The following is a 21,639-nucleotide window of genomic DNA, read 5'->3' on the forward strand; positions in this document are numbered from 1 at the left end:
TTGAGTTTGCCAGACTGTGAAAAAGTTAAAGGTAAGCACTGTTTCTGCCCAGTTTCGAACCGGGGACCTTTCGCGTGTGAGGCGAACGTGATAACCACTATACTACAGAAACCCATTCATGCTGTTTTTTTGAGCCTTGCAGACCGAAAGTCTACCCTAAAGTAAGATCGGTGAAAAGAGCTGCTGAAAGTGACATTGACAAAAAGCACTAGTGCGCTCAAATTGTTTCTGCCCGGTTTCGAACCGGGGACCTTTCGCGTGTTAGGCGAACGTGATAACCACTACACTACAGAAACCTATCACGACAGCACTTTTCGGGTTGGTTGCTCGGAGGTTGGGGTCACCGTATTAGCTATTATTTGCTTCTGGTTGGTTGATAACCTGAGTTCAGTTTACCGTCCTTGCAAATGATACTCTTTGGTAATGAAGCAAAGAAGGAAGAAAGCCCATCTCGGATGCCTAACTTGATACAAATAACATCCTCAAAACAGCAAGTACTGGCAAGATACACTGAGTCATGGATATCACCTCTAGCTTTTCCACACACTTTTCTCACCAGGTCAGCTGAAAACATACGCCAATGGTCGTCAGGTTTTCCAGCTCAGCTGACTAAGCAGGAGAACCAAAGTCCACATTCCAATTGCCTTTGGGTCCAGAAAACAAGTTTGCCTAAACACCAAACACTTACAGCGATGGTCAGCTCATAAACAGTGAAGAAAAAGAGCTCACATTGAAGGTGTTGCACCTAAACTGTGCTTTGTATTGGCAGATTTGGCTTACGGCTGCCAGAGGGGCAAGGCATGGCAAGAGCTTTGAGTTTGCCAGACTGTGAAAAAGTTAAAGGTAAGCACTGTTTCTGCCCGGTTTCGAACCGGGGACCTTTCGCGTGTGAGGCGAATGTGATAACCACTACACTACAGAAACCCATTCATGCTGTTTTTTTGAGCCTTGCAGACCGAAAGTCTACCCTAAAGTAAGATCGGTGAAAAGAGCTGCTGAAAGTGACATTGACAAAAAGCACTAGTGCGCTCAAATTGTTTCTGCCCGGTTTCGAACCGGGGACCTTTCGCGTGTTAGGCGAACGTGATAACCACTACACTACAGAAACCTATCACGACAGCACTTTTCGGGTTGGTTGCTCGGAGGTTGGGGTCACCGTATTAGCTATTATTTGCTTCTGGTTGGTTGATAACCTGAGTTCAGTTTACCGTCCTTGCAAATAATACTCTTTGGTAATGAAGCAAAGAAGGAAGAAAGCCCATCTCGGATGCCTAACTTGATACAAATAACATCCTCAAAACAGCCAGTACTGGCAAGATACACTGAGTCATGGATATCACCTCTAGCTTTTCCACACACTTTTCTCACCTGGTCAGCTGAAAACATACGCCAATGGTCGTCAGGTTTTCCAGCTCAGCTGACTAAGCAGGAGAACCAAAGTCCACATTCCAATTGCCTTTGGGTCCAGAAAACAAGTTTGCCTAAACACCAAACACTTACAGCGATGGTCAGCTCATAAACAGTGAAGAAAAAGAGCTCACATTGAAGGTGTTGCACCTAAACTGTGCTTTGTATTGGCAGATTTGGCTTACGGCTGCCAGAGGGGCAAGGCATGGCAAGAGCTTTGAGTTTGCCAGACTGTGAAAAAGTTAAAGGTAAGCACTGTTTCTGCCCGGTTTCGAACCGGGGACCTTTCGCGTGTGAGGCGAACGTGATAACCACTACACTACAGAAACCCATTCATGCTGTTTTTTTGAGCCTTGCAGACCGAAAGTCTACCCTAAAGTAAGATCGGTGAAAAGAGCTGCTGAAAGCGACATTGACAAAAAGCACTAGCGCGCTCAAATTGTTTCTGCCCGGTTTCGAACCGGGGACCTTTCGCGTGTTAGGCGAACGTGATAACCACTACACTACAGAAACCTATCATGACAGCACTTTTCGGGTTGGTTGCTCGGAGGTTGGGGTCACTGTATTAGCTATTATTTGCTTCTGGTTGGTTGATAACCTGAGTTCAGTTTACCGTCCTTGCAAATGATACTCTTTGGTAATGAAGCAAAGAAGGAAGAAAGCCCATCTCGGATGCCTAACTTGATACAAATAACATCCTCAAAACAGCCAGTACTGGCAAGATACACTGAGTCATGGATATCACCTCTAGCTTTTCCACACACTTTTCTCACCAGGTCAGCTGAAAACATACGCCAATGGTCGTCAGGTTTTCCAGCTCAGCTGACTAAGCAGGAGAACCAAAGTCCACATTCCAATTGCCTTTGGGTCCAGAAAACAAGTTTGCCTAAACACCAAACACTTACAGCGATGGTCAGCTCATAAACAGTGAAGAAAAAGAGCTCACATTGAAGGTGTTGCACCTAAACTGTGCTTTGTATTGGCAGATTTGGCTTACGGCTGCCAGAGGGGCAAGGCATGGCAAGAGCTTTGAGTTTGCCAGACTGTGAAAAAGTTAAAGGTAAGCACTGTTTCTGCCCGGTTTCGAACCGGGGACCTTTCGCGTGTGAGGCGAACGTGATAACCACTACACTACAGAAACCCATTCATGCTGTTTTTTTGAGCCTTGCAGACCGAAAGTCTACCCTAAAGTAAGATCGGTGAAAAGAGCTGCTGAAAGTGACATTGACAAAAAGCACTAGTGCGCTCAAATTGTTTCTGCCCGGTTTCGAACCGGGGACCTTTCGCGTGTTAGGCGAACGTGATAACCACTACACTACAGAAACCTATCACGACAGCACTTTTCGGGTTGGTTGCTCGGAGGTTGGGGTCACCGTATTAGCTATTATTTGCTTCTGGTTGGTTGATAACCTGAGTTCAGTTTACCGTCCTTGCAAATAATACTCTTTGGTAATGAAGCAAAGAAGGAAGAAAGCCCATCTCGGATGCCTAACTTGATACAAATAACATCCTCAAAACAGCCAGTACTGGCAAGATACACTGAGTCATGGATATCACCTCTAGCTTTTCCACACACTTTTCTCACCAGGTCAGCTGAAAACATACGCCAATGGTCGTCAGGTTTTCCAGCTCAGCTGACTAAGCAGGAGAACCAAAGTCCACATTCCAATTGCCTTTGGGTCCAGAAAACAAGTTTGCCTAAACACCAAACACCTACAGCGATGGTCAGCTCATAAACAGTGAAGAAAAAGAGCTCACATTGAAGGTGTTGCACCTAAACTGTGCTTTGTATTGGCAGATTTGGCTTACGGCTGCCAGAGGGGCAAGGCATGGCAAGAGCTTTGAGTTTGCCAGACTGTGAAAAAGTTAAAGGTAAGCACTGTTTCTGCCCAGTTTCGAACCGGGGACCTTTCGCGTGTGAGGCGAACGTGATAACCACTATACTACAGAAACCCATTCATGCTGTTTTTTTGAGCCTTGCAGACCGAAAGTCTACCCTAAAGTAAGATCGGTGAAAAGAGCTGCTGAAAGTGACATTGACAAAAAGCACTAGTGCGCTCAAATTGTTTCTGCCCGGTTTCGAACCGGGGACCTTTCGCGTGTTAGGCGAACGTGATAACCACTACACTACAGAAACCTATCACGACAGCACTTTTCGGGTTGGTTGCTCGGAGGTTGGGGTCACCGTATTAGCTATTATTTGCTTCTGGTTGGTTGATAACCTGAGTTCAGTTTACCGTCCTTGCAAATGATACTCTTTGGTAATGAAGCAAAGAAGGAAGAAAGCCCATCTCGGATGCCTAACTTGATACAAATAACATCCTCAAAACAGCAAGTACTGGCAAGATACACTGAGTCATGGATATCACCTCTAGCTTTTCCACACACTTTTCTCACCAGGTCAGCTGAAAACATACGCCAATGGTCGTCAGGTTTTCCAGCTCAGCTGACTAAGCAGGAGAACCAAAGTCCACATTCCAATTGCCTTTGGGTCCAGAAAACAAGTTTGCCTAAACACCAAACACTTACAGCGATGGTCAGCTCATAAACAGTGAAGAAAAAGAGCTCACATTGAAGGTGTTGCACCTAAACTGTGCTTTGTATTGGCAGATTTGGCTTACGGCTGCCAGAGGGGCAAGGCATGGCAAGAGCTTTGAGTTTGCCAGACTGTGAAAAAGTTAAAGGTAAGCACTGTTTCTGCCCGGTTTCAAACCGGGGACCTTTCGCGTGTGAGGTGAACGTGATAACCACTACACTACAGAAACCCATTCATGCCGTTTTTTTGAGCCTTGCAGACCAAAAGTCTACCCTAAAGTAAGATCGGTGAAAAGAGCTGCTGAAAGGGACATTGACAAAAAGCACTAGTGCGCTCAAATTGTTTCTGCCCGGTTTCGAACCGGGGACCTTTTGCGTGTTAGGCGAACGTGATAACCACTACACTACAGAAACCTATCACGACAGCACTTTTCGGGTTGGTTGCTCGGAGGTTGGGGTCACCGTATTAGCTATTATTTGCTTCTGGTTGGTTGATAACCTGAGTTCAGTTTACCGTCCTTGCAAATAATACTCTTTGGTAATGAAGCAAAGAAGGAAGAAAGCCCATCTCGGATGCCTAACTTGATACAAATAACATCCTCAAAACAGCCAGTACTGGCAAGATACACTGAGTCATGGATATCACCTCTAGCTTTTCCACACACTTTTCTCACCAGGTCAGCTGAAAACATACGCCAATGGTCGTCAGGTTTTCCAGCTCAGCTGACTAAGCAGGAGAACCAAAGTCCACATTCCAATTGCCTTTGGGTCCAGAAAACAAGTTTGCCTAAACACCAAACACCTACAGCGATGGTCAGCTCATAAACAGTGAAGAAAAAGAGCTCACATTGAAGGTGTTGCACCTAAACTGTGCTTTGTATTGGCAGATTTGGCTTACGGCTGCCAGAGGGGCAAGGCATGGCAAGAGCTTTGAGTTTGCCAGACTGTGAAAAAGTTAAAGGTAAGCACTGTTTCTGCCCAGTTTCGAACCGGGGACCTTTCGCGTGTGAGGCGAACGTGATAACCACTATACTACAGAAACCCATTCATGCTGTTTTTTTGAGCCTTGCAGACCGAAAGTCTACCCTAAAGTAAGATCGGTGAAAAGAGCTGCTGAAAGTGACATTGACAAAAAGCACTAGTGCGCTCAAATTGTTTCTGCCCGGTTTCGAACCGGGGACCTTTCGCGTGTTAGGCGAACGTGATAACCACTACACTACAGAAACCTATCACGACAGCACTTTTCGGGTTGGTTGCTCGGAGGTTGGGGTCACCGTATTAGCTATTATTTGCTTCTGGTTGGTTGATAACCTGAGTTCAGTTTACCGTCCTTGCAAATGATACTCTTTGGTAATGAAGCAAAGAAGGAAGAAAGCCCATCTCGGATGCCTAACTTGATACAAATAACATCCTCAAAACAGCAAGTACTGGCAAGATACACTGAGTCATGGATATCACCTCTAGCTTTTCCACACACTTTTCTCACCAGGTCAGCTGAAAACATACGCCAATGGTCGTCAGGTTTTCCAGCTCAGCTGACTAAGCAGGAGAACCAAAGTCCACATTCCAATTGCCTTTGGGTCCAGAAAACAAGTTTGCCTAAACACCAAACACTTACAGCGATGGTCAGCTCATAAACAGTGAAGAAAAAGAGCTCACATTGAAGGTGTTGCACCTAAACTGTGCTTTGTATTGGCAGATTTGGCTTACGGCTGCCAGAGGGGCAAGGCATGGCAAGAGCTTTGAGTTTGCCAGACTGTGAAAAAGTTAAAGGTAAGCACTGTTTCTGCCCGGTTTCGAACCGGGGACCTTTCGCGTGTGAGGCGAATGTGATAACCACTACACTACAGAAACCCATTCATGCTGTTTTTTTGAGCCTTGCAGACCGAAAGTCTACCCTAAAGTAAGATCGGTGAAAAGAGCTGCTGAAAGTGACATTGACAAAAAGCACTAGTGCGCTCAAATTGTTTCTGCCCGGTTTCGAACCGGGGACCTTTCGCGTGTTAGGCGAACGTGATAACCACTACACTACAGAAACCTATCACGACAGCACTTTTCGGGTTGGTTGCTCGGAGGTTGGGGTCACCGTATTAGCTATTATTTGCTTCTGGTTGGTTGATAACCTGAGTTCAGTTTACCGTCCTTGCAAATAATACTCTTTGGTAATGAAGCAAAGAAGGAAGAAAGCCCATCTCGGATGCCTAACTTGATACAAATAACATCCTCAAAACAGCCAGTACTGGCAAGATACACTGAGTCATGGATATCACCTCTAGCTTTTCCACACACTTTTCTCACCTGGTCAGCTGAAAACATACGCCAATGGTCGTCAGGTTTTCCAGCTCAGCTGACTAAGCAGGAGAACCAAAGTCCACATTCCAATTGCCTTTGGGTCCAGAAAACAAGTTTGCCTAAACACCAAACACTTACAGCGATGGTCAGCTCATAAACAGTGAAGAAAAAGAGCTCACATTGAAGGTGTTGCACCTAAACTGTGCTTTGTATTGGCAGATTTGGCTTACGGCTGCCAGAGGGGCAAGGCATGGCAAGAGCTTTGAGTTTGCCAGACTGTGAAAAAGTTAAAGGTAAGCACTGTTTCTGCCCGGTTTCGAACCGGGGACCTTTCGCGTGTGAGGCGAACGTGATAACCACTACACTACAGAAACCCATTCATGCTGTTTTTTTGAGCCTTGCAGACCGAAAGTCTACCCTAAAGTAAGATCGGTGAAAAGAGCTGCTGAAAGCGACATTGACAAAAAGCACTAGCGCGCTCAAATTGTTTCTGCCCGGTTTCGAACCGGGGACCTTTCGCGTGTTAGGCGAACGTGATAACCACTACACTACAGAAACCTATCATGACAGCACTTTTCGGGTTGGTTGCTCGGAGGTTGGGGTCACTGTATTAGCTATTATTTGCTTCTGGTTGGTTGATAACCTGAGTTCAGTTTACCGTCCTTGCAAATGATACTCTTTGGTAATGAAGCAAAGAAGGAAGAAAGCCCATCTCGGATGCCTAACTTGATACAAATAACATCCTCAAAACAGCCAGTACTGGCAAGATACACTGAGTCATGGATATCACCTCTAGCTTTTCCACACACTTTTCTCACCAGGTCAGCTGAAAACATACGCCAATGGTCGTCAGGTTTTCCAGCTCAGCTGACTAAGCAGGAGAACCAAAGTCCACATTCCAATTGCCTTTGGGTCCAGAAAACAAGTTTGCCTAAACACCAAACACTTACAGCGATGGTCAGCTCATAAACAGTGAAGAAAAAGAGCTCACATTGAAGGTGTTGCACCTAAACTGTGCTTTGTATTGGCAGATTTGGCTTACGGCTGCCAGAGGGGCAAGGCATGGCAAGAGCTTTGAGTTTGCCAGACTGTGAAAAAGTTAAAGGTAAGCACTGTTTCTGCCCGGTTTCGAACCGGGGACCTTTCGCGTGTGAGGCGAACGTGATAACCACTACACTACAGAAACCCATTCATGCTGTTTTTTTGAGCCTTGCAGACCGAAAGTCTACCCTAAAGTATGATCGGTGAAAAGAGCTGCTGAAAGTGACATTGACAAAAAGCACTAGTGCGCTCAAATTGTTTCTGCCCGGTTTCGAACCGGGGACCTTTCGCTTGTTAGGCGAACGTGATAACCACTACACTACAGAAACCTATCACAACAGCACTTTTCGGGTTGGTTGCTCGGAGGTTGGGGTCACCGTATTAGCTATTATTTGCTTCTGGTTGGTTGATAACCTGAGTTCAGTTTACCGTCCTTGCAAATGATACTCTTTGGTAATGAAGCAAAGAAGGAAGAAAGCCCATCTCGGATGCCTAACTTGATACAAATAACATCCTCAAAACAGCAAGTACTGGCAAGATACACTGAGTCATGGATATCACCTCTAGCTTTTCCACACACTTTTCTCACCAGGTCAGCTGAAAACATACGCCAATGGTCGTCAGGTTTTCCAGCTCAGCTGACTAAGCAGGAGAACCAAAGTCCACATTCCAATTGCCTTTGGGTCCAGAAAACAAGTTTGCCTAAACACCAAACACTTACAGCGATGGTCAGCTCATAAACAGTGAAGAAAAAGAGCTCACATTGAAGGTGTTGCACCTAAACTGTGCTTTGTATTGGCAGATTTGGCTTACGGCTGCCAGAGGGGCAAGGCATGGCAAGAGCTTTGAGTTTGCCAGACTGTGAAAAAGTTAAAGGTAAGCACTGTTTCTGCCCGGGGACCTTTCGCGTGTGAGGCGAACGTGATAACCACTACACTACAGAAACCCATTCATGCTGTTTTTTTGAGCCTTGCAGACCGAAAGTCTACCCTAAAATAAGATCGGTGAAAAGAGCTGCTGAAAGTGACATTGACAAAAAGCACTAGTGCGCTCAAATTGTTTCTGCCCGGTTTCGAACCGGGGACCTTTCGCGTGTTAAGCGAACGTGATAACCACTACACTACAGAAACCTATCACGACAGCACTTTTCGGGTTGGTTGCTCGGAGGTTGGGGTCACCGTATTAGCTATTATTTGCTTCTGGTTGGTTGATAACCTGAGTTCAGTTTACCGTCCTTGCAAATGATACTCTTTGGTAATGAAGCAAAGAAGGAAGAAAGCCCATCTCGGATGCCTAACTTGATACAAATAACATCCTCAAAACAGCAAGTACTGGCAAGATACACTGAGTCATGGATATCACCTCTAGCTTTTCCACACACTTTTCTCACCAGGTCAGCTGAAAACATACGCCAATGGTCGTCAGGTTTTCCAGCTCAGCTGACTAAGCAGGAGAACCAAAGTCCACATTCCAATTGCCTTTGGGTCCAGAAAACAAGTTTGCCTAAACACCAAACACTTACAGCGATGGTCAGCTCATAAACAGTGAAGAAAAAGAGCTCACATTGAAGGTGTTGCACCTAAACTGTGCTTTGTATTGGCAGATTTGGCTTACGGCTGCCAGAGGGGCAAGGCATGGCAAGAGCTTTGAGTTTGCCAGACTGTGAAAAAGTTAAAGGTAAGCACTGTTTCTGCCCGGTTTCGAACCGGGGACCTTTCGCGTGTGAGGCGAACGTGATAACCACTACACTACAGAAACCCATTCATGCTGTTTTTTTGAGCCTTGCAGACCGAAAGTCTACCCTAAAGTAAGATCGGTGAAAAGAGCTGCTGAAAGTGACATTGACAAAAAGCACTAGTGCGCTCAAATTCTTTCTGCCCGGTTTCGAACCGGGGACCTTTCGCGTGTTAGGCGAACGTGATAACCACTACACTACAGAAACCTATCACGACAGCACTTTTCGGGTTGGTTGCTCGGAGGTTGGGGTCACCGTATTAGCTATTATTTGCTTCTGGTTGGTTGATAACCTGAGTTCAGTTTACCGTCCTTGCAAATAATACTCTTTGGTAATGAAGCAAAGAAGGAAGAAAGCCCATCTCGGATGCCTAACTTGATACAAATAACATCCTCAAAACAGCCAGTACTGGCAAGATACACTGAGTCATGGATATCACCTCTAGCTTTTCCACACACTTTTCTCACCAGGTCAGCTGAAAACATACGCCAATGGTCGTCAGGTTTTCCAGCTCAGCTGACTAAGCAGGAGAACCAAAGTCCACATTCCAATTGCCTTTGGGTCCAGAAAACAAGTTTGCCTAAACACCAAACACCTACAGCGATGGTCAGCTCATAAACAGTGAAGAAAAAGAGCTCACATTGAAGGTGTTGCACCTAAACTGTGCTTTGTATTGGCAGATTTGGCTTACGGCTGCCAGAGGGGCAAGGCATGGCAAGAGCTTTGAGTTTGCCAGACTGTGAAAAAGTTAAAGGTAAGCACTGTTTCTGCCCAGTTTCGAACCGGGGACCTTTCGCGTGTGAGGCGAACGTGATAACCACTATACTACAGAAACCCATTCATGCTGTTTTTTTGAGCCTTGCAGACCGAAAGTCTACCCTAAAGTAAGATCGGTGAAAAGAGCTGCTGAAAGTGACATTGACAAAAAGCTAGTGCGCTCAAATTGTTTCTGCCCGGTTTCGAACCGGGGACCTTTCGCGTGTTAAGCGAACGTGATAACCACTACACTACAGAAACCTATCACGACAGCACTTTTCGGGTTGGTTGCTCGGAGGTTGGGGTCACCGTATTAGCTATTATTTGCTTCTGGTTGGTTGATAACCTGAGTTCAGTTTACCGTCCTTGCAAATGATACTCTTTGGTAATGAAGCAAAGAAGGAAGAAAGCCCATCTCGGATGCCTAACTTGATACAAATAACATCCTCAAAACAGCAAGTACTGGCAAGATACACTGAGTCATGGATATCACCTCTAGCTTTTCCACACACTTTTCTCACCAGGTCAGCTGAAAACATACGCCAATGGTCGTCAGGTTTTCCAGCTCAGCTGACTAAGCAGGAGAACCAAAGTCCACATTCCAATTGCCTTTGGGTCCAGAAAACAAGTTTGCCTAAACACCAAACACTTACAGCGATGGTCAGCTCATAAACAGTGAAGAAAAAGAGCTCACATTGAAGGTGTTGCACCTAAACTGTGCTTTGTATTGGCAGATTTGGCTTACGGCTGCCAGAGGGGCAAGGCATGGCAAGAGCTTTGAGTTTGCCAGACTGTGAAAAAGTTAAAGGTAAGCACTGTTTCTGCCCGGTTTCGAACCGGGGACCTTTCGCGTGTGAGGCGAACGTGATAACCACTACACTACAGAAACCCATTCATGCTGTTTTTTTGAGCCTTGCAGACCGAAAGTCTACCCTAAAGTAAGATCGGTGAAAAGAGCTGCTGAAAGCGACATTGACAAAAAGCACTAGCGCGCTCAAATTGTTTCTGCCCGGTTTCGAACCGGGGACCTTTCGCGTGTTAGGCGAACGTGATAACCACTACACTACAGAAACCTATCACGACAGCACTTTTCGGGTTGGTTGCTCGGAGGTTGGGGTCACCGTATTAGCTATTATTTGCTTCTGGTTGGTTGATAACCTGAGTTCAGTTTACCGTCCTTGCAAATGATACTCTTTGGTAATGAAGCAAAGAAGGAAGAAAGCCCATCTCGGATGCCTAACTTGATACAAATAACATCCTCAAAACAGCAAGTACTGGCAAGATACACTGAGTCATGGATATCACCTCTAGCTTTTCCACACACTTTTCTCACCAGGTCAGCTGAAAACATACGCCAATGGTTGTCAGGTTTTCCAGCTCAGCTGACTAAGCAGGAGAACCAAAGTCCACATTCCAATTGCCTTTGGGTCCAGAAAACAAGTTTGCCTAAACACCAAACACTTACAGCGATGGTCAGCTCATAAACAGTGAAGAAAAAGAGCTCACATTGAAGGTGTTGCACCTAAACTGTGCTTTGTATTGGCAGATTTGGCTTACGGCTGCCAGAGGGGCAAGGCATGGCAAGAGCTTTGAGTTTGCCAGACTGTGAAAAAGTTAAAGGTAAGCACTGTTTCTGCCCGGTTTCGAACCGGGGACCTTTCGCGTGTGAGGCGAACGTGATAACCACTACACTACAGAAACCCATTCATGCTGTTTTTTTGAGCCTTGCAGACCGAAAGTCTACCCTAAAGTAAGATCGGTGAAAAGAGCTGCTGAAAGTGACATTGACAAAAAGCACTAGTGCGCTCAAATTCTTTCTGCCCGGTTTCGAACCGGGGACCTTTCGCTTGTTAGGCGAACGTGATAACCACTACACTACAGAAACCTATCACGACAGCACTTTTCGGGTTGGTTGCTCGGAGGTTGGGGTCACCGTATTAGCTATTATTTGCTTCTGGTTGGTTGATAACCTGAGTTCAGTTTACCGTCCTTGCAAATGATACTCTTTGGTAATGAAGCAAAGAAGGAAGAAAGCCCATCTCGGATGCCTAACTTGATACAAATAACATCCTCAAAACAGCAAGTACTGGCAAGATACACTGAGTCATGGATATCACCTCTAGCTTTTCCACACACTTTTCTCACCAGGTCAGCTGAAAACATACGCCAATGGTCGTCAGGTTTTCCAGCTCAGCTGACTAAGCAGGAGAACCAAAGTCCACATTCCAATTGCCTTTGGGTCCAGAAAACAAGTTTGCCTAAACACCAAACACTTACAGCGATGGTCAGCTCATAAACAGTGAAGAAAAAGAGCTCACATTGAAGGTGTTGCACCTAAACTGTGCTTTGTATTGGCAGATTTGGCTTACGGCTGCCAGAGGGGCAAGGCATGGCAAGAGCTTTGAGTTTGCCAGACTGTGAAAAAGTTAAAGGTAAGCACTGTTTCTGCCCGGTTTCGAACCGGGGACCTTTCGCGTGTGAGGCGAACGTGATAACCACTACACTACAGAAACCCATTCATGCTGTTTTTTTGAGCCTTGCAGACCGAAAGTCTACCCTAAAGTAAGATCGGTGAAAAGAGCTGCTGAAAGTGACATTGACAAAAAGCACTAGTGCGCTCAAATTGTTTCTGCCCGGTTTCGAACCGGGGACCTTTCGCGTGTTAGGCGAACGTGATAACCACTACACTACAGAAACCTATCACGACAGCACTTTTCGGGTTGGTTGCTCGGAGGTTGGGGTCACCGTATTAGCTATTATTTGCTTCTGGTTGGTTGATAACCTGAGTTCAGTTTACCGTCCTTGCAAATAATACTCTTTGGTAATGAAGCAAAGAAGGAAGAAAGCCCATCTCGGATGCCTAACTTGATACAAATAACATCCTCAAAACAGCCAGTACTGGCAAGATACACTGAGTCATGGATATCACCTCTAGCTTTTCCACACACTTTTCTCACCAGGTCAGCTGAAAACATACGCCAATGGTCGTCAGGTTTTCCAGCTCAGCTGACTAAGCAGGAGAACCAAAGTCCACATTCCAATTGCCTTTGGGTCCAGAAAACAAGTTTGCCTAAACACCAAACACTTACAGCGATGGTCAGCTCATAAACAGTGAAGAAAAAGAGCTCACATTGAAGGTGTTGCACCTAAACTGTGCTTTGTATTGGCAGATTTGGCTTACGGCTGCCAGAGGGGCAAGGCATGGCAAGAGCTTTGAGTTTGCCAGACTGTGAAAAAGTTAAAGGTAAGCACTGTTTCTGCCCGGTTTCGAACCGGGGACCTTTCGCGTGTGAGGCGAACGTGATAACCACTACACTACAGAAACCCATTCATGCTGTTTTTTTGAGCCTTGCAGACCGAAAGTCTACCCTAAAGTAAGATCGGTGAAAAGAGCTGCTGAAAGCGACATTGACAAAAAGCACTAGCGCGCTCAAATTGTTTCTGCCCGGTTTCGAACCGGGGACCTTTCGCGTGTTAGGCGAACGTGATAACCACTACACTACAGAAACCTATCATGACAGCACTTTTCGGGTTGGTTGCTCGGAGGTTGGGGTCACCGTATTAGCTATTATTTGCTTCTGGTTGGTTGATAACCTGAGTTCAGTTTACCGTCCTTGCAAATGATACTCTTTGGTAATGAAGCAAAGAAGGAAGAAAGCCCATCTCGGATGCCTAACTTGATACAAATAACATCCTCAAAACAGCCAGTACTGGCAAGATACACTGAGTCATGGATATCACCTCTAGCTTTTCCACACACTTTTCTCACCAGGTCAGCTGAAAACATACGCCAATGGTCGTCAGGTTTTCCAGCTCAGCTGACTAAGCAGGAGAACCAAAGTCCACATTCCAATTGCCTTTGGGTCCAGAAAACAAGTTTGCCTAAACACCAAACACTTACAGCGATGGTCAGCTCATAAACAGTGAAGAAAAAGAGCTCACATTGAAGGTGTTGCACCTAAACTGTGCTTTGTATTGGCAGATTTGGCTTACGGCTGCCAGAGGGGCAAGGCATGGCAAGAGCTTTGAGTTTGCCAGACTGTGAAAAAGTTAAAGGTAAGCACTGTTTCTGCCCGGTTTCGAACCGGGGACCTTTCGCGTGTGAGGCGAACGTGATAACCACTACACTACAGAAACCCATTCATGCTGTTTTTTTGAGCCTTGCAGACCGAAAGTCTACCCTAAAGTAAGATCGGTGAAAAGAGCTGCTGAAAGCGACATTGACAAAAAGCACTAGCGCGCTCAAATTGTTTCTGCCCGGTTTCGAACCGGGGACCTTTCGCGTGTTAGGCGAACGTGATAACCACTACACTACAGAAACCTATCATGACAGCACTTTTCGGGTTGGTTGCTCGGAGGTTGGGGTCACCGTATTAGCTATTATTTGCTTCTGGTTGGTTGATAACCTGAGTTCAGTTTACCGTCCTTGCAAATGATACTCTTTGGTAATGAAGCAAAGAAGGAAGAAAGCCCATCTCGGATGCCTAACTTGATACAAATAACATCCTCAAAACAGCCAGTACTGGCAAGATACACTGAGTCATGGATATCACCTCTAGCTTTTCCACACACTTTTCTCACCAGGTCAGCTGAAAACATACGCCAATGGTCGTCAGGTTTTCCAGCTCAGCTGACTAAGCAGGAGAACCAAAGTCCACATTCCAATTGCCTTTGGGTCCAGAAAACAAGTTTGCCTAAACACCAAACACTTACAGCGATGGTCAGCTCATAAACAGTGAAGAAAAAGAGCTCACATTGAAGGTGTTGCACCTAAACTGTGCTTTGTATTGGCAGATTTGGCTTACGGCTGCCAGAGGGGCAAGGCATGGCAAGAGCTTTGAGTTTGCCAGACTGTGAAAAAGTTAAAGGTAAGCACTGTTTCTGCCCGGTTTCGAACCGGGGACCTTTCGCGTGTGAGGCGAACGTGATAACCACTACACTACAGAAACCCATTCATGCTGTTTTTTTGAGCCTTGCAGACCGAAAGTCTACCCTAAAGTAAGATCGGTGAAAAGAGCTGCTGAAAGCGACATTGACAAAAAGCACTAGCGCGCTCAAATTGTTTCTGCCCGGTTTCGAACCGGGGACCTTTCGCGTGTTAGGCGAACGTGATAACCACTACACTACAGAAACCTATCATGACAGCACTTTTCGGGTTGGTTGCTCGGAGGTTGGGGTCACCGTATTAGCTATTATTTGCTTCTGGTTGGTTGATAACCTGAGTTCAGTTTACCGTCCTTGCAAATGATACTCTTTGGTAATGAAGCAAAGAAGGAAGAAAGCCCATCTCGGATGCCTAACTTGATACAAATAACATCCTCAAAACAGCCAGTACTGGCAAGATACACTGAGTCATGGATATCACCTCTAGCTTTTCCACACACTTTTCTCACCAGGTCAGCTGAAAACATACGCCAATGGTCGTCAGGTTTTCCAGCTCAGCTGACTAAGCAGGAGAACCAAAGTCCACATTCCAATTGCCTTTGGGTCCAGAAAACAAGTTTGCCTAAACACCAAACACTTACAGCGATGGTCAGCTCATAAACAGTGAAGAAAAAGAGCTCACATTGAAGGTGTTGCACCTAAACTGTGCTTTGTATTGGCAGATTTGGCTTACGGCTGCCAGAGGGGCAAGGCATGGCAAGAGCTTTGAGTTTGCCAGACTGTGAAAAAGTTAAAGGTAAGCACTGTTTCTGCCCGGTTTCGAACCGGGGACCTTTCGCGTGTGAGGCGAACGTGATAACCACTACACTACAGAAACCCATTCATGCTGTTTTTTTGAGCCTTGCAGACCGAAAGTCTACCCTAAAGTAAGATCGGTGAAAAGAGCTGCTGAAAGCGACATTGACAAAAAGCACTAGCGCGCTCAAATTGTTTCTGCCCGGTTTCGAACCGGGGACCTTTCGCGTGTTAGGCGAACGTGATAACCACTACACTACAGAAACCTATCATGACAGCACTTTTCGGGTTGGTTGCTCGGAGGTTGGGGTCACCGTATTAGCTATTATTTGCTTCTGGTTGGTTGATAACCTGAGTTCAGTTTACCGTCCTTGCAAATGATACTCTTTGGTAATGAAGCAAAGAAGGAAGAAAGCCCATCTCGGATGCCTAACTTGATACAAATAACATCCTCAAAACAGCCAGTACTGGCAAGATACACTGAGTCATGGATATCACCTCTAGCTTTTCCACACACTTTTCTCACCAGGTCAGCTGAAAACATACGCCAATGGTCGTCAGGTTTTCCAGCTCAGCTGACTAAGCAGGAGAACCAAAGTCCACATTCCAATTGCCTTTGGGTCCAGAAAACAAGTTTGCCTAAACACCAAACACTTACAGCGATGGTCAGCTCATAAACAGTGAAGAAAAAGAGCTCACATTGAAGGTGTTGCACCTAAACTGTGCTTTGTATTGGCAGATTTGGCTTACGGCTGCCAGAGGGGCAAGGCATGGCAAGAGCTTTGAGTTTGCCAGACTGTGAAAAAGTTAAAGGTAAGCACTGTTTCTGCCCGGTTTCGAACCGGGGACCTTTCGCGTGTGAGGCGAACGTGATAACCACTACACTACAGAAACCCATTCATGCTGTTTTTTTGAGCCTTGCAGACCGAAAGTCTACCCTAAAGTAAGATCGGTGAAAAGAGCTGCTGAAAGCGACATTGACAAAAAGCACTAGCGCGCTCAAATTGTTTCTGCCCGGTTTCGAACCGGGGACCTTTCGCGTGTTAGGCGAACGTGATAACCACTACACTACAGAAACCTATCATGACAGCACTTTTCGGGTTGGTTGCTCGGAGGTTGGGGTCACCGTATTAGCTATTATTTGCTTCTGGTTGGTTGATAACCTGAGTTCAGTTTACCGTCCTTGCAAATGATACTCTTTGGTAATGAAGCAAAGAAGGAAGAAAGCCCATCTCGGATGCCTAACTTGATACAAATAACATCCTCAAAACAGCCAGTACTGGCAAGATACACTGAGTCATGGATATCACCTCTAGCTTTTCCACACACTTTTCTCACCAGGTCAGCTGAAAACATACGCCAATGGTCGTCAGGTTTTCCAGCTCAGCTGACTAAGCAGGAGAACCAAAGTCCACATTCCAATTGCCTTTGGGTCCAGAAAACAAGTTTGCCTAAACACCAAACACTTACAGCGATGGTCAGCTCATAAACAGTGAAGAAAAAGAGCTCACATTGAAGGTGTTGCACCTAAACTGTGCTTTGTATTGGCAGATTTGGCTTACGGCTGCCAGAGGGGCAAGGCATGGCAAGAGCTTTGAGTTTGCCAGACTGTGAAAAAGTTAAAGGTAAGCACTGTTTCTGCCCGGTTTCGAACCGGGGACCTTTCGCGTGTGAGGCGAACGTGATAACCACTACACTACAGAAACCCATTCATGCTGTTTTTTTGAGCCTTGCAGACCGAAAGTCTACCCTAAAGTATGATCGGTGAAAAGAGCTGCTGAAAGTGACATTGACAAAAAGCAGTAGTGCGCTCAAATTGTTTCTGCCCAGTTTCGAACCGGGGACCTTTCGCGTGTTAGGCGAACGTGATAACCACTACACTACAGAAACCTATCACGACAGCACTTTTCGGGTTGGTTGCTCGGAGGTTGGGGTCACCGTATTAGCTATTATTTGCTTCTGGTTGGTTGATAACCTGAGTTCAGTTTACCGTCCTTGCAAATGATACTCTTTGGTAATGAAGCAAAGAAGGAAGAAAGCCCATCTCGGATGCCTAACTTGATACAAATAACATCCTCAAAACAGCAAGTACTGGCAAGATACACTGAGTCATGGATATCACCTCTAGCTTTTCCACACACTTTTCTCACCAGGTCAGCTGAAAACATACGCCAATGGTCGTCAGGTTTTCCAGCTCAGCTGACTAAGCAGGAGAACCAAAGTCCACATTCCAATTGCCTTTGGGTCCAGAAAACAAGTTTGCCTAAACACCAAACACTTACAGCGATGGTCAGCTCATAAACAGTGAAGAAAAAGAGCTCACATTGAAGGTGTTGCACCTAAACTGTGCTTTGTATTGGCAGATTTGGCTTACGGCTGCCAGAGGGGCAAGGCATGGCAAGAGCTTTGAGTTTGCCAGACTGTGAAAAAGTTAAAGGTAAGCACTGTTTCTGCCCGGTTTCGAACCGGGGACCTTTCGCGTGTGAGGCGAACGTGATAACCACTACACTACAGAAACCCATTCATGCTGTTTTTTTGAGCCTTGCAGACCGAAAGTCTACCCTAAAATAAGATCGGTGAAAAGAGCTGCTGAAAGTGACATTGACAAAAAGCACTAGTGCGCTCAAATTGTTTCTGCCCGGTTTCGAACCGGGGACCTTTCGCGTGTTAAGCGAACGTGATAACCACTACACTACAGAAACCTATCACGACAGCACTTTTCGGGTTGGTTGCTCGGAGGTTGGGTTCACCGTATTAGCTATTATTTGCTTCTGGTTGGTTGATAACCTGAGTTCAGTTTACCGTCCTTGCAAATGATACTCTTTGGTAATGAAGCAAAGAAGGAAGAAAGCCCATCTCGGATGCCTAACTTGATACAAATAACATCCTCAAAACAGCCAGTACTGGCAAGATACACTGAGTCATGGATATCACCTCTAGCTTTTCCACACACTTTTCTCACCAGGTCAGCTGAAAACATACGCCAATGGTCGTCAGGTTTTCCAGCTCAGCTGACTAAGCAGGAGAACCAAAGTCCACATTCCAATTGCCTTTGGGTCCAGAAAACAAGTTTGCCTAAACACCAAACACTTACAGCGATGGTCAGCTCATAAACAGTGAAGAAAAAGAGCTCACATTGAAGGTGTTGCACCTAAACTGTGCTTTGTATTGGCAGATTTGGCTTACGGCTGCCAGAGGGGCAAGGCATGGCAAGAGCTTTGAGTTTGCCAGACTGTGAAAAAGTTAAAGGTAAGCACTGTTTCTGCCCGGTTTCGAACCGGGGACCTTTCGCGTGTGAGGCGAACGTGATAACCACTACACTACAGAAACCCATTCATGCTGTTTTTTTGAGCCTTGCAGACCGAAAGTCTACCCTAAAGTATGATCGGTGAAAAGAGCTGCTGAAAGTGACATTGACAAAAAGCACTAGTGCGCTCAAATTGTTTCTGCCCGGTTTCGAACCGGGGACCTTTCGCGTGTTAGGCGAACGTGATAACCACTACACTACAGAAACCTATCACGACAGCACTTTTCGGGTTGGTTGCTCGGAGGTTGGGGTCACCGTATTAGCTATTATTTGCTTCTGGTTGGTTGATAACCTGAGTTCAGTTTACCGTCCTTGCAAATGATACTCTTTGGTAATGAAGCAAAGAAGGAAGAAAGCCCATCTCGGAAGCCTAACTTGATACAAATAACATCCTCAAAACAGCAAGTACTGGCAAGATACACTGAGTCATGGATATCACCTCTAGCTTTTCCACACACTTTTCTCACCAGGTCAGCTGAAAACATACGCCAATGGTCGTCAGGTTTTCCAGCTCAGCTGACTAAGCAGGAGAACCAAAGTCCACATTCCAATTGCCTTTGGGTCCAGAAAACAAGTTTGCCTAAACACCAAACACTTACAGCGATGGTCAGCTCATAAACAGTGAAGAAAAAGAGCTCACATTGAAGGTGTTGCACCTAAACTGTGCTTTGTATTGGCAGATTTGGCTTACGGCTGCCAGAGGGGCAAGGCATGGCAAGAGCTTTGAGTTTGCCAGACTGTGAAAAAGTTAAAGGTAAGCACTGTTTCTGCCCGGTTTCGAACCGGGGACCTTTCGCGTGTGAGGCGAACGTGATAACCACTACACTACAGAAACCCATTCATGCTGTTTTTTTGAGCCTTGCAGACCGAAAGTCTACCCTAAAATAAGATCGGTGAAAAGAGCTGCTGAAAGTGACATTGACAAAAAGCACTAGTGCGCTCAAATTGTTTCTGCCCGGTTTCGAACCGGGGACCTTTCGCGTGTTAAGCGAACGTGATAACCACTACACTACAGAAACCTATCACGACAGCACTTTTCGGGTTGGTTGCTCGGAGGTTGGGGTCACCGTATTAGCTATTATTTGCTTCTGGTTGGTTGATAACCTGAGTTCAGTTTACCGTCCTTGCAAATGATACTCTTTGGTAATGAAGCAAAGAAGGAAGAAAGCCCATCTCGGATGCCTAACTTGATACAAATAACATCCTCAAAACAGCAAGTACTGGCAAGATACACTGAGTCATGGATATCACCTCTAGCTTTTCCACACACTTTTCTCACCAGGTCAGCTGAAAACATACGCCAATGGTCGTCAGGTTTTCCAGCTCAGCTGACTAAGCAGGAGAACCAAAGTCCACATTCCAATTGCCTTTGGGTCCAGAAAACAAGTTTGCCTAAACACCAAACACTTACAGCGATGGTCAGCTCATAAACAGTGAAGAAAAAGAGCTCACATTGAAGGTGTTGCACCTAAACTGTGCTTTGTATTAGCAGATTTGGCTTACGGCTGCCAGAGGGGCAAGGCATGGCAAGAGCTTTGAGTTTGCCAGACTGTGAAAAAGTTAAAGGTAAGCACTGTTTCTGCCCGGTTTCGAACCGGGGACCTTTCGCGTGTGAGGCGAACGTGATAACCACTACACTACAGAAACCCATTCATGCTGTTTTTTTGAGCCTTGCAGACCGAAAGTCTACCCTAAAGTAAGATCGGTGAAAAGAGCTGCTGAAAGTGACATTGACAAAAAGCACTAGTGCGCTCAAATTGTTTCTGCCCGGTTTCGAACCGGGGACCTTTCGCGTGTTAGGCGAACGTGATAACCACTACACTACAGAAACCTATCACGACAGCACTTTTCGGGTTGGTTGCTCGGAGGTTGGGGTCACCGTATTAGCTATTATTTGCTTCTGGTTGGTTGATAACCTGAGTTCAGTTTACCGTCCTTGCAAATAATACTCTTTGGTAATGAAGCAAAGATGGAAGAAAGCCCATCTCGGATGCCTAACTTGATACAAATAACATCCTCAAAACAGCCAGTACTGGCAAGATACACTGAGTCATGGATATCACCTCTAGCTTTTCCACACACTTTTCTCACCAGGTCAGCTGAAAACATACGCCAATGGTCGTCAGGTTTTCCAGCTCAGCTGACTAAGCAGGAGAACCAAAGTCCACATTCCAATTGCCTTTGGGTCCAGAAAACAAGTTTGCCTAAACACCAAACACCTACAGCGATGGTCAGCTCATAAACAGTGAAGAAAAAGAGCTCACATTGAAGGTGTTGCACCTAAACTGTGCTTTGTATTGGCAGATTTGGCTTACGGCTGCCAGAGGGGCAAGGCATGGCAAGAGCTTTGAGTTTGCCAGACTGTGAAAAAGTTAAAGGTAAGCACTGTTTCTGCCCAGTTTCGAACCGGGGACCTTTCGCGTGTGAGGCGAACGTGATAACCACTATACTACAGAAACCCATTCATGCTGTTTTTTTGAGCCTTGCAGACCGAAAGTCTACCCTAAAGTAAGATCGGTGAAAAGAGCTGCTGAAAGTGACATTGACAAAAAGCACTAGTGCGCTCAAATTGTTTCTGCCCGGTTTCAAACCGGGGACCTTTCGCGTGTTAGGCGAACGTGATAACCACTACACTTCAGAAACCTATCACGACAGCACTTTTCGGGTTGGTTGCTCGGAGGTTGGGGTCACCGTATTAGCTATTATTTGCTTCTGGTTGGTTGATAACCTGAGTTCAGTTTACCGTCCTTGCAAATGATACTCTTTGGTAATGAAGCAAAGAAGGAAGAAAGCCCATCTCGGATGCCTAACTTGATACAAATAACATCCTCAAAACAGCAAGTACTGGCAAGATACACTGAGTCATGGATATCACCTCTAGCTTTTC

At 45.7% G+C, this 21,639-nt stretch overlaps 36 non-coding genes across 36 annotated transcripts; all 36 read right to left on the bottom strand.

The window, feature by feature from the left end:
* Positions 1 to 223: 223 nt before the first annotated feature.
* Positions 224 to 296, bottom strand: TRNAV-AAC (transfer RNA valine (anticodon AAC)). Its single transcript has one exon. It is a non-coding gene; the product is annotated as a tRNA-Val (tRNA).
* Positions 297 to 1,035: 739 nt separating this feature from the next.
* Positions 1,036 to 1,108, bottom strand: TRNAV-AAC (transfer RNA valine (anticodon AAC)). The gene has a single exon. It is a non-coding gene; the product is annotated as a tRNA-Val (tRNA).
* A 555-nt stretch (positions 1,109 to 1,663) lies between these two features.
* Positions 1,664 to 1,736, bottom strand: TRNAV-CAC (transfer RNA valine (anticodon CAC)). The gene has a single exon. It is a non-coding gene; the product is annotated as a tRNA-Val (tRNA).
* Positions 1,737 to 1,847: 111 nt separating this feature from the next.
* On the bottom strand, positions 1,848 to 1,920 carry TRNAV-AAC (transfer RNA valine (anticodon AAC)). Its single transcript has one exon. It is a non-coding gene; the product is annotated as a tRNA-Val (tRNA).
* Positions 1,921 to 2,475: 555 nt separating this feature from the next.
* Positions 2,476 to 2,548, bottom strand: TRNAV-CAC (transfer RNA valine (anticodon CAC)). The gene has a single exon. It is a non-coding gene; the product is annotated as a tRNA-Val (tRNA).
* Positions 2,549 to 2,659: 111 nt separating this feature from the next.
* On the bottom strand, positions 2,660 to 2,732 carry TRNAV-AAC (transfer RNA valine (anticodon AAC)). The gene has a single exon. It is a non-coding gene; the product is annotated as a tRNA-Val (tRNA).
* Positions 2,733 to 3,471: 739 nt separating this feature from the next.
* TRNAV-AAC (transfer RNA valine (anticodon AAC)) lies at positions 3,472 to 3,544 on the bottom strand. Its single transcript has one exon. It is a non-coding gene; the product is annotated as a tRNA-Val (tRNA).
* A 1,551-nt stretch (positions 3,545 to 5,095) lies between these two features.
* Positions 5,096 to 5,168, bottom strand: TRNAV-AAC (transfer RNA valine (anticodon AAC)). The gene has a single exon. It is a non-coding gene; the product is annotated as a tRNA-Val (tRNA).
* A 739-nt stretch (positions 5,169 to 5,907) lies between these two features.
* On the bottom strand, positions 5,908 to 5,980 carry TRNAV-AAC (transfer RNA valine (anticodon AAC)). Its single transcript has one exon. It is a non-coding gene; the product is annotated as a tRNA-Val (tRNA).
* Positions 5,981 to 6,535: 555 nt separating this feature from the next.
* On the bottom strand, positions 6,536 to 6,608 carry TRNAV-CAC (transfer RNA valine (anticodon CAC)). Its single transcript has one exon. It is a non-coding gene; the product is annotated as a tRNA-Val (tRNA).
* A 111-nt stretch (positions 6,609 to 6,719) lies between these two features.
* Positions 6,720 to 6,792, bottom strand: TRNAV-AAC (transfer RNA valine (anticodon AAC)). The gene has a single exon. It is a non-coding gene; the product is annotated as a tRNA-Val (tRNA).
* Positions 6,793 to 7,347: 555 nt separating this feature from the next.
* Positions 7,348 to 7,420, bottom strand: TRNAV-CAC (transfer RNA valine (anticodon CAC)). Its single transcript has one exon. It is a non-coding gene; the product is annotated as a tRNA-Val (tRNA).
* A 111-nt stretch (positions 7,421 to 7,531) lies between these two features.
* On the bottom strand, positions 7,532 to 7,604 carry TRNAV-AAC (transfer RNA valine (anticodon AAC)). Its single transcript has one exon. It is a non-coding gene; the product is annotated as a tRNA-Val (tRNA).
* Positions 7,605 to 8,960: 1,356 nt separating this feature from the next.
* Positions 8,961 to 9,033, bottom strand: TRNAV-CAC (transfer RNA valine (anticodon CAC)). The gene has a single exon. It is a non-coding gene; the product is annotated as a tRNA-Val (tRNA).
* Positions 9,034 to 10,582: 1,549 nt separating this feature from the next.
* Positions 10,583 to 10,655, bottom strand: TRNAV-CAC (transfer RNA valine (anticodon CAC)). Its single transcript has one exon. It is a non-coding gene; the product is annotated as a tRNA-Val (tRNA).
* Positions 10,656 to 10,766: 111 nt separating this feature from the next.
* Positions 10,767 to 10,839, bottom strand: TRNAV-AAC (transfer RNA valine (anticodon AAC)). Its single transcript has one exon. It is a non-coding gene; the product is annotated as a tRNA-Val (tRNA).
* A 555-nt stretch (positions 10,840 to 11,394) lies between these two features.
* TRNAV-CAC (transfer RNA valine (anticodon CAC)) lies at positions 11,395 to 11,467 on the bottom strand. Its single transcript has one exon. It is a non-coding gene; the product is annotated as a tRNA-Val (tRNA).
* Positions 11,468 to 12,206: 739 nt separating this feature from the next.
* On the bottom strand, positions 12,207 to 12,279 carry TRNAV-CAC (transfer RNA valine (anticodon CAC)). The gene has a single exon. It is a non-coding gene; the product is annotated as a tRNA-Val (tRNA).
* A 111-nt stretch (positions 12,280 to 12,390) lies between these two features.
* On the bottom strand, positions 12,391 to 12,463 carry TRNAV-AAC (transfer RNA valine (anticodon AAC)). Its single transcript has one exon. It is a non-coding gene; the product is annotated as a tRNA-Val (tRNA).
* A 555-nt stretch (positions 12,464 to 13,018) lies between these two features.
* On the bottom strand, positions 13,019 to 13,091 carry TRNAV-CAC (transfer RNA valine (anticodon CAC)). The gene has a single exon. It is a non-coding gene; the product is annotated as a tRNA-Val (tRNA).
* A 111-nt stretch (positions 13,092 to 13,202) lies between these two features.
* On the bottom strand, positions 13,203 to 13,275 carry TRNAV-AAC (transfer RNA valine (anticodon AAC)). The gene has a single exon. It is a non-coding gene; the product is annotated as a tRNA-Val (tRNA).
* A 555-nt stretch (positions 13,276 to 13,830) lies between these two features.
* Positions 13,831 to 13,903, bottom strand: TRNAV-CAC (transfer RNA valine (anticodon CAC)). Its single transcript has one exon. It is a non-coding gene; the product is annotated as a tRNA-Val (tRNA).
* A 111-nt stretch (positions 13,904 to 14,014) lies between these two features.
* TRNAV-AAC (transfer RNA valine (anticodon AAC)) lies at positions 14,015 to 14,087 on the bottom strand. The gene has a single exon. It is a non-coding gene; the product is annotated as a tRNA-Val (tRNA).
* A 555-nt stretch (positions 14,088 to 14,642) lies between these two features.
* Positions 14,643 to 14,715, bottom strand: TRNAV-CAC (transfer RNA valine (anticodon CAC)). The gene has a single exon. It is a non-coding gene; the product is annotated as a tRNA-Val (tRNA).
* A 111-nt stretch (positions 14,716 to 14,826) lies between these two features.
* Positions 14,827 to 14,899, bottom strand: TRNAV-AAC (transfer RNA valine (anticodon AAC)). Its single transcript has one exon. It is a non-coding gene; the product is annotated as a tRNA-Val (tRNA).
* Positions 14,900 to 15,454: 555 nt separating this feature from the next.
* TRNAV-CAC (transfer RNA valine (anticodon CAC)) lies at positions 15,455 to 15,527 on the bottom strand. The gene has a single exon. It is a non-coding gene; the product is annotated as a tRNA-Val (tRNA).
* A 111-nt stretch (positions 15,528 to 15,638) lies between these two features.
* Positions 15,639 to 15,711, bottom strand: TRNAV-AAC (transfer RNA valine (anticodon AAC)). The gene has a single exon. It is a non-coding gene; the product is annotated as a tRNA-Val (tRNA).
* Positions 15,712 to 16,266: 555 nt separating this feature from the next.
* TRNAV-CAC (transfer RNA valine (anticodon CAC)) lies at positions 16,267 to 16,339 on the bottom strand. Its single transcript has one exon. It is a non-coding gene; the product is annotated as a tRNA-Val (tRNA).
* A 111-nt stretch (positions 16,340 to 16,450) lies between these two features.
* TRNAV-AAC (transfer RNA valine (anticodon AAC)) lies at positions 16,451 to 16,523 on the bottom strand. Its single transcript has one exon. It is a non-coding gene; the product is annotated as a tRNA-Val (tRNA).
* A 555-nt stretch (positions 16,524 to 17,078) lies between these two features.
* On the bottom strand, positions 17,079 to 17,151 carry TRNAV-CAC (transfer RNA valine (anticodon CAC)). Its single transcript has one exon. It is a non-coding gene; the product is annotated as a tRNA-Val (tRNA).
* A 739-nt stretch (positions 17,152 to 17,890) lies between these two features.
* On the bottom strand, positions 17,891 to 17,963 carry TRNAV-CAC (transfer RNA valine (anticodon CAC)). The gene has a single exon. It is a non-coding gene; the product is annotated as a tRNA-Val (tRNA).
* Positions 17,964 to 18,702: 739 nt separating this feature from the next.
* Positions 18,703 to 18,775, bottom strand: TRNAV-CAC (transfer RNA valine (anticodon CAC)). The gene has a single exon. It is a non-coding gene; the product is annotated as a tRNA-Val (tRNA).
* A 111-nt stretch (positions 18,776 to 18,886) lies between these two features.
* On the bottom strand, positions 18,887 to 18,959 carry TRNAV-AAC (transfer RNA valine (anticodon AAC)). Its single transcript has one exon. It is a non-coding gene; the product is annotated as a tRNA-Val (tRNA).
* Positions 18,960 to 19,514: 555 nt separating this feature from the next.
* On the bottom strand, positions 19,515 to 19,587 carry TRNAV-CAC (transfer RNA valine (anticodon CAC)). The gene has a single exon. It is a non-coding gene; the product is annotated as a tRNA-Val (tRNA).
* A 739-nt stretch (positions 19,588 to 20,326) lies between these two features.
* TRNAV-CAC (transfer RNA valine (anticodon CAC)) lies at positions 20,327 to 20,399 on the bottom strand. The gene has a single exon. It is a non-coding gene; the product is annotated as a tRNA-Val (tRNA).
* Positions 20,400 to 20,510: 111 nt separating this feature from the next.
* On the bottom strand, positions 20,511 to 20,583 carry TRNAV-AAC (transfer RNA valine (anticodon AAC)). The gene has a single exon. It is a non-coding gene; the product is annotated as a tRNA-Val (tRNA).
* Between the last annotated feature and the right edge of the window lie 1,056 nt (positions 20,584 to 21,639).

The sequence above is a fragment of the Lithobates pipiens genome, unplaced genomic scaffold, assembly GCF_037356315.1.
Source record: "Lithobates pipiens isolate NorthernLeopardFrog02 unplaced genomic scaffold, aLitPip1_a1.2 Scaffold_8, whole genome shotgun sequence".
NCBI lineage: Eukaryota > Metazoa > Chordata > Amphibia > Anura > Ranidae > Lithobates > Lithobates pipiens.